The 13,009-nt window shown below is 40.3% G+C and overlaps 1 protein-coding gene and 1 long non-coding RNA gene across 4 annotated transcripts in view; one reads left to right on the top strand and one right to left on the bottom strand.

The window, feature by feature from the left end:
* The window catches only part of LOC139990619 (putative aminopeptidase W07G4.4), a 213,797-nt gene extending 209,919 nt beyond the window's left edge, over positions 1-3,878 (bottom strand). For both annotated transcript variants that reach the window (XM_072010023.1, XM_072010021.1), the window contains exon 1: positions 3,754-3,878. The gene's annotated coding sequence lies outside the window, so the exon portion shown is untranslated. The remainder of the gene's footprint in view (positions 1-3,753) is intronic.
* Positions 3,879-3,970: 92 nt separating this feature from the next.
* LOC139990643 (uncharacterized) overlaps positions 3,971-13,009 on the top strand; it is a 90,682-nt gene continuing 81,643 nt past the window's right edge. Inside the window, exon 1 of one of the 2 annotated variants that reach the window (XR_011800608.1) lies at positions 3,971-4,498. This is a non-coding gene — a long non-coding RNA (uncharacterized lncRNA). The remainder of the gene's footprint in view (positions 4,499-13,009) is intronic. The other variant, XR_011800607.1, reaches the window with a different exon arrangement.

Genomic DNA, 13,009 nt, shown 5'->3' with positions numbered 1-13,009 from the left:
GCACCCTAGGGCTTTCAAATACATCGCGTCTCCCTTCATCCCTGATCGTTCCTTGTTGACTCGCTATATTCTTCCTTGTTCAGTCATCCTTTCTGCCTTCTCCATTTCCTGTCTCACCATTTGCCAGATATCTGTATTCCTGACCCGCGGAAATATTCGCTCCGAAGGAACCCAGCCACAGTCTCTCCAGCGACTATAACTCTCCTCGCATCGACTAGCCCACGTTCACCTTGCAAACACGTTTACGTAACTGTGGCCGCACACGCATGTACTCACATGGCCACCTATACATCCCACCAACTAAGGATTTTCTGGATCAGAGGCACGAAGAGAAAGAAACGAAGTTTCAAGTCGACTCTATTGGCAACACCGAATCTCTGGACAAAGGGAAAACACTGGGAAAATGTCGTTAGCGAAGAAGGGTATCATCGTAAAGGTGAGGCACGAGAAGGTGAAGCCATTCAGAACAGAAGCGTGGGATTTGTTGCAAGAAAGCAAAGTGTAGGATTTGCCCAGAAATAGAAAACTGGCTTCGATGTCTGATCCAGGTATATGCTTGAACACGGGCAAGAAGATTCTTTGCTTGTTACGAAGAAACAGAAACAAATTGTTCGGCAGCATGAAGGACGAACGGAAGGGAATAGAAAGAAACAAAGTGTGAAGTATGGAGAACGAAATTGCGAGATATAACTTGCGATACCATAAGCAAGAATATCGTTAGCGAAGAAAATATTTTCTGCAGATTTCCACGCTCGAACAAAATGGTTGATACTGAAAGTATCTTGTGTTCATACATGTGTATATAGTGAACGGGCTGTATATAAATGGTAATTCGGTAATAAATGGCAATGGAAATCAATGTGATTACTTAAAAAGTAAAAAAAAAAAAAAAAAACACGATCTGTATGAATATGTAAGTCAAGCAAACTCTTTAGAAAAGAAGTTTTCATCGTTGACCACAGGGAAGGATAATTGGAATTGGGTGGTTTATGCGCGATTGAACAAAAGAAAGGAATTATTCATGACGGTTTGATGGGATATTTCTGACGCATGGCCTCGTTAAAATGACGTATTTCGTTATCGACGCGACACAGTGCGTAGAGGTGTGAAAATGTACCGAGTGGAAAGCGGATATTTATACCGGTCGAAATAAATCAACGGATTGATCCCAACTTTGATTACACTGTTCGTCCACGCATGGACCTATACAACCAATCCATTGATCCAAGTGCAATACTAACGCGATAATTTTTCATTCAAGTATACTTCTATACATTCAAGTATCCTATATGCCCTGAATTTATGAAAAATATTATTTTTCATTCTCTTTTGAATATTTAATAACGTTTAATACAAAATTAAATAGAAACTCGATCATTTTAAATGAAGATAAATTTCTATCATCCAACGAAGCTCGTCGCGTTATTTGTTAAATATAATACAAACACAAAATCCACATCAGAGGATAATAAGCGAGCAACGAGAGACAATGTCAACAAGGTAATTTAATCGAAATCGTATTTTCTGTGCCGGTCTTGTTTAACCACGCTGTACAGCGCGACATCTACAACGGTGCAACTTTTGTGTAACAATAATTACACTTGTAATGTACAAGTTTATACGTAATTGAATGAAAAGAGGCCGCGATGTTACGTTCGTATCGCGTGCATTCCGTGAACTGCCCACCCACCCTCTTCACGAGACTGTTATGGCTCTTTATTGAACGAGTTAATACTGCTACGATATTTAATTAGTGTCAGTTTTCGGTCGAGTCTCCGAGGATTCGATCTTTCATTACTATCACCGGTGTCGACACGATATTAAATCTGGTAATTTTCATACTAACTGGTTGATTAACCGAATTACCAATGCATGTGAAATACTGCATCTCTAATAAATGACACATCGAAATCGATATTATCCAAATAACTATCGTTTAGCTTTGAATTGTAGTTTAGATGGAAATAATACAGTGCGAGCATAAAAGCAGCTAAAGCTTCGCACATTTCAAGTGTCGAAACATGTAAGTGGAAACACTCTTGAAGAAATAAAAATCCCGAGTCCCTTTTACAGCCATGCACTTTCAACTTGGAACTGCTTCTGTTTGTCTGTTTCAGAAATACGGTAACTATAAAAACTATATTTGCACATCATTGCATTTATCAGGCTCAAAAATCTCAGGCTCATAAATTTCATATCATTTAATAGTTCTCTCATATGACTAGGAAAATTTGATACCATGAAAATGAAACGTAGAAGTTGATAAAAGAAACGTTTCATTGGAAAATAAGAATATGTACAAATACTTTTTATAGCCACTGTATACAATTTTTAACAATTACGAATTTCCCTTTGCCTCATAAATATTTTTAATTGAATGAAGAGAAACAGAGACGAAAAATACAACGAAACTTCAATTTTATAATAGGATAAGGAGGGCAGTATATAGCGATATCGAAGTAGAGGAGGAGGAGGAGGAATATAAGATAAGAAATTACGAGCAATTGTTCCCTAGAATCAGGAGATTTTAGATTTTCGAGAACCGTAATCGTTCATCGGTCGAGCAATTATCGTGTCACGCTTAATTCGATATTTCAATGTCGTAAACAGGAAGAGAGAGAGAGAGAGAGAGAGAGAGAGCGTATAATTGATATGGGCTTCCATCCGTCACAATTTCCATTGGAAATGATACAGATCTAATTACAGATTGCTCGAAGAAATCCAAGCTAAGAGGATACTTTCAGAGATTTTACGATGTTGGCTCAGCGTTTCTCTCGGCTTCCCGTAAAATTAAATCCATAGATTTGAGGTGGCTGGTTTTGCTGCTTCGCGATCTTTACATGAACTATATATATCGAGCCGAATACCGACACGTCGAATATCTCAATATCGAACGAAAGGATCGCAGTTTCTTTTGCTGATCGTAAGGAAACAGATTAAAGGCGGGCCTCTACCGCGATCATCGTAATAAATGTTATCCCTAGTCGAAATGGCTACCTTTATTCCAGATTTTATGGGTATATATATCGTTACGTTCAATTCATATTTGAATGATAATGAGCATATCGCGCCATCAAACTCAACTTCAGAAATTTTCTACATTCTATGTAGACGATCAAAAGGTTGAAAGTGATATGGTGTTTGACAAAATTCGAAGTACCATAATTTGCCTAATCTATTAGCCAGGAAAGCAAGTTAACTTGCCAGTAATTTTTAAATTCATCTTTTGAAGCCATTATTTATATCATTTCTTAAGATGTAAATGTAAATATAATGTAATTTATCTTTAAGAAATTAAATTACAGAAAGAAATTACACGAAACAAAATCAATCAAACAGAAATTAATCTATATTAATCAAAAAAAGTCGGGGAAAATAAAAAATAAATACCGAAGATTTTACTGACACTACTATAAATTAAAACACTAGATAGAACCGGATACGAATAAAACATAGCATTTGTTAGTACGTATGAGAATTATGTATAAAGTTAAATTTTAATAGAATTGTTCCGCTTAAATTCAATGGAAAATGTCTTTCCTATTTGTTTTACTAAATTCTATTCTTTTTCCATGTCGAAGAGTTCTGACGTATTTATGAAACAAACTCGTTATATGTTCTGCAAAAATTATTTTATACCACGATCGATTGAAGTTTATGCGAGTATTATATGCAATATGGCGACTAAGGTGCTTCGAAAGAACGCTCAAATATTAAACTCCAAAATGTTTAAATATTAAACTCTTGACTTACCACATCCAACAATTACGAATAGCAAGCTCCTGGTAATCTCACAAAAAAATCCTTCATGTTCTTGCAACATTAATGGGAACACTAAAAGCCACGGTATAATCGAGCGTAGAACTACACGATATGCGTATCACAAATCAAACTGGTAAACAGTACTGCGCGCGCATCATCGACCGGAATATCGATCGCAGAGCCGTTTCGTGTTAATTCTTACAACTATCGAAATGAAACGCCACTGCGAATGCGCCGTTTGTACGTTGTGTCGTAAACATGGACCCCTTGCGTCAATTGTATAACTTGTGTTACATTACTAATTGTATAACAAAGCAATCGAATTGCTTGTTTTTGAAGTAATCGTGTTTAAATTTTAAGACATCGATTAATTTACTGTGGAAAGTGTAAATTAGAAAAATCAAAGTAACCGCGAAAGTGTGTTACTGAATCGAGTGGTTCGAGAAAATACGTGTTCGAAGTTGTGCGAGCATAATCAGGTTAGCTGATCGACCGATGCTTAGTGGCTGATATGTATTCACTGGGATAATTCATTGTCAAGCAATTCGTGTGTGCAATAAGCGTCCACAGCATCGGAGTTTGTCAAAGTCCGAAATACGGAAAGCCAGTCAGATCGATGGATGGTTCGCGAAAGTCAGGTTGGATGGCGAATCTTCTCGATGATGGAACGACGTCGTGACAAATATTTTGGATGGAATAACATACTGTCGACTTCAGTTTTGCTTGACGAGCCGAGGTAAGCGAACGAGAATGTATTACAAAATGCTATTATTTATCTTGTCCTTGTGAAATATCATTGTTTTCAACTATTTTATACTTTAAAGTCAATGGCATATATTTCGTTGTTTTCCTTTTAGTAACCGACGTAGTATTTTCTGTGATAAGCTTATTTTATGTTTCACTCGTAACAAAGATATTTCGGGGACATCAAAGACAAACGAAAACCGTTTGTAGATCGTTGCATGTTGGATTATAATAAATTCCTCGCACGTGCTATTGCCAGCGTTATTTGGTAAAGCAAAGCTAAAGGAACTCCCTTCGATAAATATTACAGCACGTATACTCGCAAATTTGATGAAAACTACGCGCTTGCTGGTAAAACAAACATGTCAGGGTTAACGGTTATATGATAGTTGAAAGCGTGCTATTAATCGTAATGCCATCTCCATTAAACGTATCACGAATTTAATCCGCCAAGTAAAATGACGTATCTACTTAGTACTGTAAATTTTTACTATGTTTCCTTAATGGACATTACATTTAGATATTCCGACACTACACATTTACAAGATATCTTTTCATTTTAATTAGAAAATTCCATTTGTTATATTAAAAATATTTACAGTTACATTTTAACATCCGCTAGACTGAGAATAGGATCTTATACTATTCTTGAGATCCAAATATCGACCGCTTGATAGAAGGACAACCAATTACAATTCATCCATGGAATAGAATCAAACTTTAAGGAAACTCATCCCCTGATAATGTAGCTAGTTTGCTTGTTAATCGCGCCCCAAATTGCACAAAACAGATCATTATACACGAATCAGTCAGTGTTCCCTTTCTTCCTCTACCCGGTAGATAGTTCATCTTCTAATCCATCCACTCCGGAATTCCAGTTTCATTTAAGAGGATAGCAGTTTCCATCCATTCTTCACCGATTACTAGCTCGACTGCTTCTCAAGGAGAGGGTGAATTAAGCTTGAAAGATGACATTGGGACGCTCGTCGGATATTTTCCTTTACGATCAAATTCCACGAATTCGTCGGCGGTTCAGCAGCCTGCGCATGGTCTTATCGCTGTTTATGACATCGAACATAACGTTTCGTAGGAGGAGCAATCTCTGTCCAAGACTTTCTACGCTCGATACATTAAAGGGAACTTTACGATCAGGCCGAGTTCCCCGCCAAGATTGATTGAAAATGCCCGACTCGAAATACGAAACCATCTCAGGCTAAGTTGATTTCCGTTAGTCGAACCTCTATCCTTTCCATCCAGTGTACTTAGGGCCTCTGGGAAGATTGGTCGGGCTCAAAATCAGTCGGAAAATCAGCTTTTAATCGAACCGTTTTATCGCGCGTTCGTTTCGATGTACGAGAGCTAACCCGGGCTACGCCCTCGAAGCAAAATCGAGTAGTACGTAGTTAAATCTGACAGCGACTGATGAACGAGTCGAGCCCGAACCGGTGTTAGATAATCTTTGTAACGTTAACGATCGCTATAACTGTAACAAGCTGGATCGACGAAAAACCCGATTCCGCTTCGATTTCAATCCACTTTTCCAATTTATCTTCTCTCTTCCTCTCTCGCCTGTTTTCTCTCGGCTTATCGTTCATTTTCCATCTCCTCTCATTTTCTCGCTGATATATGCAACGACAGGAACCTCCTTGCAACAGAACGTTTTCCTCGTTTTCATATCGCTGCATCTTTCTTAAATACCCGATAATATCATCTTTTTATGAACATAAAGTATTCCGAGAAAATTGGATGAAAACACCGTTATTCCGTTATACGATGAATGGATCGGGGTAAATATCGGACTGGAGAATGATCGTGGTGTCTCCGAAGATTTAATTAATCAGTGGATGCAATTTTTGTAAGTCCATAAAGGGGAAGACGCGAAGTGATAAAGATTATAAGCATCTTTGCATTTAAATTCCATCCCCGTTTCCTTAGAATTGACGACATAGGATCCTTCAGGGTTAAAGCTCAAATGGAATCACGATAATTTATGGTCGAGGTCAAACTTGATCGGTTAACCAGAAACGCACAGGTCAATCGACGAATCTCGTTGAAGGAGCAGGGGCCTCCTAGAATTTATCTTTTACGCTGAATGATTCAACTTCGGGACTGTATGATTTAGAACAGATATATATGTATATTCGCGATTTCGAAAAATTACCTTGGGACAGCTTCATCCATGAATCATGTAGGGAAATTTAATGAAACGTAAATTCGTTCTCGTTTGATCGTTCAATCTAATCTTCTTTTATGGAAATTTCTCGTCCTTTTTGCCAAACCGTCAATTTTAGAAATGTTACCGAGAGCCATTAGTACGTAAGTTGGTTGAAGAAATGGACACTGAGAACTAATTGTTCCTCCTTGGAATCTCTGTCTGGTTCAACCTGTTTCTTTCTATCATTTGTACGAAGCCGAAAACCTTTACCTCTAACGCGAAAGCAAGCCAAGGGAGCTTATACAGAGAATTTTATTTAAAATGAGAAATGAAGGTTCTTCCCGTTTCCCACTGAGAACAATACTTTCTCAGGAAAAAATTCTGTTTTTCTATCCACGAGATCGATGTTTTTCGAAGTGTTTCACTCTTGCTGTTCATCTTTGTCAGGGTGTAGCGCAAGAAAACGAAAAACAGGAAGCAGAATGAATGGAACGGAAATTCACGTAGATCGATATCCCACGGAATCACACGTTTCTTACTTTTAATTCAACTATCAAATTTAACTGCTGTACGACTATCGATAAACAATCGAGCGACTAAATTGCTGAAGTTTATCACTTAAAAGGCTTGGAAAGTTTCCAATGGATCTCCGATCTTTTTACACGCCCTTCCATAAACATACGCAAGAAAGCTTCGCGATAACTTCGACTTAATATCATTCGCAAAGAAGAAGAAATATCTGGCCGATAAAAACGATAAAACGCGGTCTCGCTGGAAACTGTATAAAGTACGAAAGACTCGTCGAAAGCAACTCCCAAATTGTACAACGGTGCATGGAATCGCTACAGGCTGTGTAAGTTAGGAACGTAGCTTATTCGTTGTTCAAAATTAAGGTGGTAGTCGCGTCGACTACCATATGCTCGCATTCGTTGTTCTTATTACGTTGGAATCGAAATAACGAATATAGCGATGTCGGCGCGACTTTATTGCGCGAAAGAAGCCTCGAAGTTCCGGGCTTTCCCTGGAGATAACTCGGTTGCACCGCTACTACATCGGGATTACAATGTTTTACGCTTCGCGGAGCCATTTCTATTCCGGCAACTGCGCGGAACGGTGTATTAGCCGGTCGTTGTGACGTTTATTCGGGTCGTAGGGAAGCTTCTTAATACGCGCTAGCTCTTGCCACACCGGCCACGCTTTTAATAGCATTCGCCTGGCCAGGACTTGCCCCTTGTCGTTGCGTGTTCGAGACAGAACTTCGGTCGGCTTTAGCCTCTTCGACTGGTCGTGTACAAAGCAATGATGCTTGAATACCCTCGGGGAACGGACGAGAATTCCGAATAGACGGTAGACAGACCCGATTACGAGCTTCTTGTTGTCTAATTCCGCGAGCAATCACAAAGTACTAGCTCCGTCGGATTTATGAAAGTTTCATTAAAGAAAGCGCAGCTGCGTGAAAGAATATCGAGCGACCAGGCATTGTCGAGGCCTGTTTCCGTCTGCACGAAGAGGTGTCTTGATTATGGGAAAAATGTCTCGTGCCTTTTCGATACTGTCGTGCTTTATCACCACAGCTGAGAGTTTCAAAATCGCTTTATTTAGTATCGACAAAGACTTATTCTTCGTTTGCTTGAAATTATCGTGAGATTACTTTGCCTGCAGGACACACAACGAGGCACAACGAGGAATAATAAGGAAGAGACGTTCAATTCGGCGGCTTTCTTTTTATACTTGTTTATTATTTAAATCTGGTATCTGGTATCCTCGTTACGTTATATTTCGCGAAGTATTGTTCTCTCAGTTTTATCGCCAGGTAAAAGTTTCGCATCGGCTCGTCCATTCTTGATTCATGAACGACGGAGAAAAATTCCATTGAAATTTAACGCATTCAGTCTTAACGGGTAACGTTCTTCTAACAGCGAATTGTGTAACATTACAAAAAATATTGGAAATTCGTTCTGAGGCGAGGCAGCAACCCAATCTCATGGCCGATATCCATGTAGAAAGAAAAAAAAAAAATCACCCCACGTACGTTCGAGTTTTGCAGAAAATGGAAATTCTCGGTGCTTTTTATCTCGAATAGTTTTTGCATATCTCGTTCTCCCATATTCTCGTTCGTATCCTTTGTACATAATCATCAATTTCCCAGTTGAATTGATGGATAGACCACGACATCTTTTATAAAAGCTATCGACCCAAAAATAGCGGAGAAGAATTATGACCCTGGCCCTCGAACGTTCTACCCGCAACAATAGCGTTGGCTCGACTGGTGTTTAAAAATCCTCGAAGAAATAAACAACGCATCACAAATTAACTTCACCTGACTGCCCCTTCGTTTTTGCGGCAACTTTTTAGCGTATCAGACGTTCTTCCGCGAATCCTATTTCTCAATTTTCGTCTGTCAGAAACAGACCAGTTCGTTCAATTACCCGCTGCAATTTGATAAGAACAAGTAACCTTCCATCCCGGCAATATTCGTTTCTTTACCTCTCTCGCAAACAGAAAACTTTATTGCTTAGCTTGACGTAATACTACTCGTCGACAGATGGATGGATCGCTTATTGGTCTTGTTGCTGTATCTAGAAAAGACGCTGAAGAAATGTGATTTCACAAAGAGATTATTTCGCGTGTTACGGACTTTTGTGTTCCACATAACGTAACTTTCTATCTGGCCTTCCGAATTCATCGGTTTTTCTCTCCTTATCGGCACACCATCGTTTCCAGCCGACCACGTTCGATCCGCATCCACTTCGCTCGCAATCTTGCCTGCGCCTTCAGGAACCACGGAGAAATTCGAGTCACGTGAACGAATACTCGCACGAGTGCTTCTTCGTACAAAGGAGAGAACAAGAACGTAAACATAATTTGCAATTAGCTAATTTTGCTGCTCCGATCGGCCGTAGCATCGACGGGGCAATTGCTGGTCCTTTCAAAACAACCGTTTAACCGAGAATGTTATCGATCCCGCCGTTTGCATTTTAACATGGAATCTGTTTCAGCCGGGGTTCGTTTGTAGTTCTCGTTAAAGTAATTCAAATGGGAGACCCGTTTATCGCGGCTCCAACTTAGAAACGCGGGGATCCGAGTTCGAAACTCTTTAACAAACGCGATTATGATACCGCGTTATTCCCAGTTTGTCGATTGTTCCGTGCGTCTTAAAGTGGCAAATAAAGTTCCGTTAACAAATTGTGTAAATCGCGTTGCCGATATGAAATGCAGGCTGAATGGGACTGGCAAGGGCGACGCGAGGACAGATGCTAAAGTTTTCCGTTGCTTCGTCGCGGCACGTCCATGTTCCCATTAAATATTTCTTTGTCAGATACGGGCGAAACTTCCTGTGGGAGGGTCGGAATATTTCATCACTATTCTCTCGTTGCCAGGCACAACTGCAACTCGTAATTATAATCTCGAAACCCGATCCTTATTTCAATTTTCCCACACGTAGGCATGCCTTTCTCAAAATTCATTTCATCTTACACCACCGGCACAAGGAGCAATTACTTTCGTAATATTATGCGAGATTACGTTGTTTAATTTGACGAAACGCCGAAAGTGTCTAAGCAACAACGCCGTTTTAATAGCGCCTCTTTTATACATCAAACGCAAGTAGAAGCAAACCGCTCTAGTCAGACGTCGGGCCAGAATCAATTTGCTACAATACTTATGTACGATGTGAGACTATACGAAGGTTTCAAACAATGGCAACAAAGAATGGATAAAATTTTGGAAGAATAGAGAGGACAAAGGTAGCTTACGTGACGAGTTCTCATCAGCAAATGACGTTAATAATTGAACGGTATGAGGAAACAGTTTTTCGTGTATCTGGTACTTTCGCCACTCGAACGAAGTTATAGTCGTGTCTGCATGTATCACAAGTTTCCACACGAGAAGAAAATTGTTCCAAGCTTGCAAGATACATGCCTGCTTTATTTGACCCATTCAGGAAATGTATACATTTAATTTAACTGCGTACACCTCCATTCTAGGATATAAATTATGTTTTCAAGTACACCAGTAATAACGTTTATCATTGTGCAGCTTCTAAGGTACAAACATATTTCTATTCATTTGTACGCGCGACAAGTGCGGCATATTGATGTATCGCGGCCGTAAATGTTGGAAACGGATTGCGAAACGAAGTAAAAGGGGATGAAACGTTGAACTTAATGGGGTGAATTTATACTCGGCAGTAATTGGTTTACAGAAAAATATTTAACCGCGATGATACTTCCATCGGTGCTCGGATATTCGTTAATAGACAGTTTTTTGCCTACACTACGTTTTAATACACGAACGCACTTTAAACTGGATTTTTCCCGAAAGCCTGAAAGATTCAGTATTTACGTTGTATTATCCGTTTCTCAACCAGAGTTTCTTTCGAGATTTCGCGTAGCAAGGATCGGCTTTCCGATTCCTTTGGTTAAATAATAGAAGCTTGCAGAGAGAGCCTACTTTTCGCAAGATTCTTTGCGAATTTGTAATACGGCGACTCTGTAAATTCTCTCGGTCGAGAGAGAAACGTTCGGACCCGGAGTTGGGTAATTGACGATATTTCGCCACGACCCTACGTGTTTCCATTACGATATAAAAGCGAAATTGAAACAAGAACGTCAGCGAAGCCGATCAATAATCGAGATAATCCCCGGGCGAAGTGAAAGCTAGAAAACCCTCTGTTCGATCAACTTTTCTAGGAACCAGTTAAACGTTTCACGAATGATTTCGAACGAGGGGTTAGAAATACCTGGAACGAACGAGTGGACCGTCGTGAATGATACTATCTCTCCTTTGTTAAATCCAATTGCATATCGCTTGCGTATAATGATCTCTCTGGCAAAGGCGATGTCGTGGCGGCGGTCTATCGATTAGCATCGGTTTACAGTCACCATTAGATTCGATTATGCAGTTCTACGGTCGAGTTGCAGCCATTGGCAGCAGCAGGAGCCACTGCTGACTGAAACGCTTCACCGCGTCGCGTCGCGTCGCGCCGTCTCGTCGATATGTAACCGATCTGTCCTTCTAATTAGCCGACACCGCAATGCCAACCATGCGATGTATGCTAATGCTCAGCCGTCCACGTGTGGCCCACTTTTCTCTTCTATGGCCTATTTCGCACTCTCGCAAATTTCTCTTCGTCCCGCAAATAGCCTTTCAATACGTCTGATCCGCATCTGGCCTGCGCGTTGCGTCAATTGTGGCTGCCCGATGATCGAACGACTAGCGATTCTTTACCTCGTCGGTTGTATTACTCGTACACAGACGTGGGTTGAATAATGCCAAGAGTATAGAGATTCCTTTTAAACTCGAGTCGTTCAACGACGCGGAACTTAACCCACGAGATTTGGGCAATGGTTGAGCCAATGGGGATCGAGAGCTTTTAACCCTCAAACGTTCTCCGTATTCCTCCGGTTCACTTTGCGTACCTTAACTACGTCGAACCTTTTCCACGGTTAGAACCGCGTATGGACCCTCGTGGCTTAGATCCACCGAAATTCCCGGGTAAATGGCACGGTCTTACCCTGATAGCGTTTTACTGTTTCATCCCCCGACGGATGGATCGTTACTCGGTGATAGGCTGACAAACACCGAAATGACACAATGAGCTCGCCATCGTGATGACGTTCATCCGAATGAACGACTGTCTTCCTCTAAGTATGCTGTGACCGTTGATGTGTCGAATGGACCGCTCGTAAACAACAACGATCCTGTCAGAGGGAGCGAAAGTATCACTCGATAGGGTGGAATCGCGTTAAGGCAAAGATGTTTGAGAGTTACAGGGAATGTCACTTACTATAATTAGATCTCACTCTTGGCTCATAAGTACTAGGGTATTTATACGCTTCGTAGCTTTAATAAAACTTTAATAATTGACGTAGACTGTCGGAGAAATAATTAATTCGTTAGTATTTCCTACTTGAATATTCATTACGATATCGAAAATACGTGATCTCGAGCGTGTAGTAATTCTTCAAATTCTTACCAATTTCCAAGCAATTCTTTAGGTATACCTCGTTTCTCTTTAAAGACTACTTGCGCTTTACTTGAGGAAACTCACTGATATTCAAGTATCGTTCGTTGCAAGTGCGTAAATGAAGTCGCGAGCCTCGAAGAAACACGTCGAACGTATCGGGGCAAGGGAACATGGACAAATTTGCAAACGAGTCCGCACGTGTGTTATATTAAACAGAATCGACGTATATTTACAGAAAGTACGAACGACGAGCTTTTGATTTATCCGCAACCGGTTAAAAGCGACGAATGGAACACGGCCCACTTTGCTCGCAGTCTATATCGGCTCCCGTCGATTTCATCATGTGCGTTCCATTGTAAAATCCCCCTTGGAAACACGTT

The sequence above is a fragment of the Bombus fervidus genome, chromosome 9 (assembly GCF_041682495.2).
Source record: "Bombus fervidus isolate BK054 chromosome 9, iyBomFerv1, whole genome shotgun sequence".
Taxonomy (NCBI): Eukaryota; Metazoa; Arthropoda; class Insecta; order Hymenoptera; family Apidae; genus Bombus; species Bombus fervidus.
This window is presented reverse-complemented; position numbering and strand designations above follow the sequence as displayed.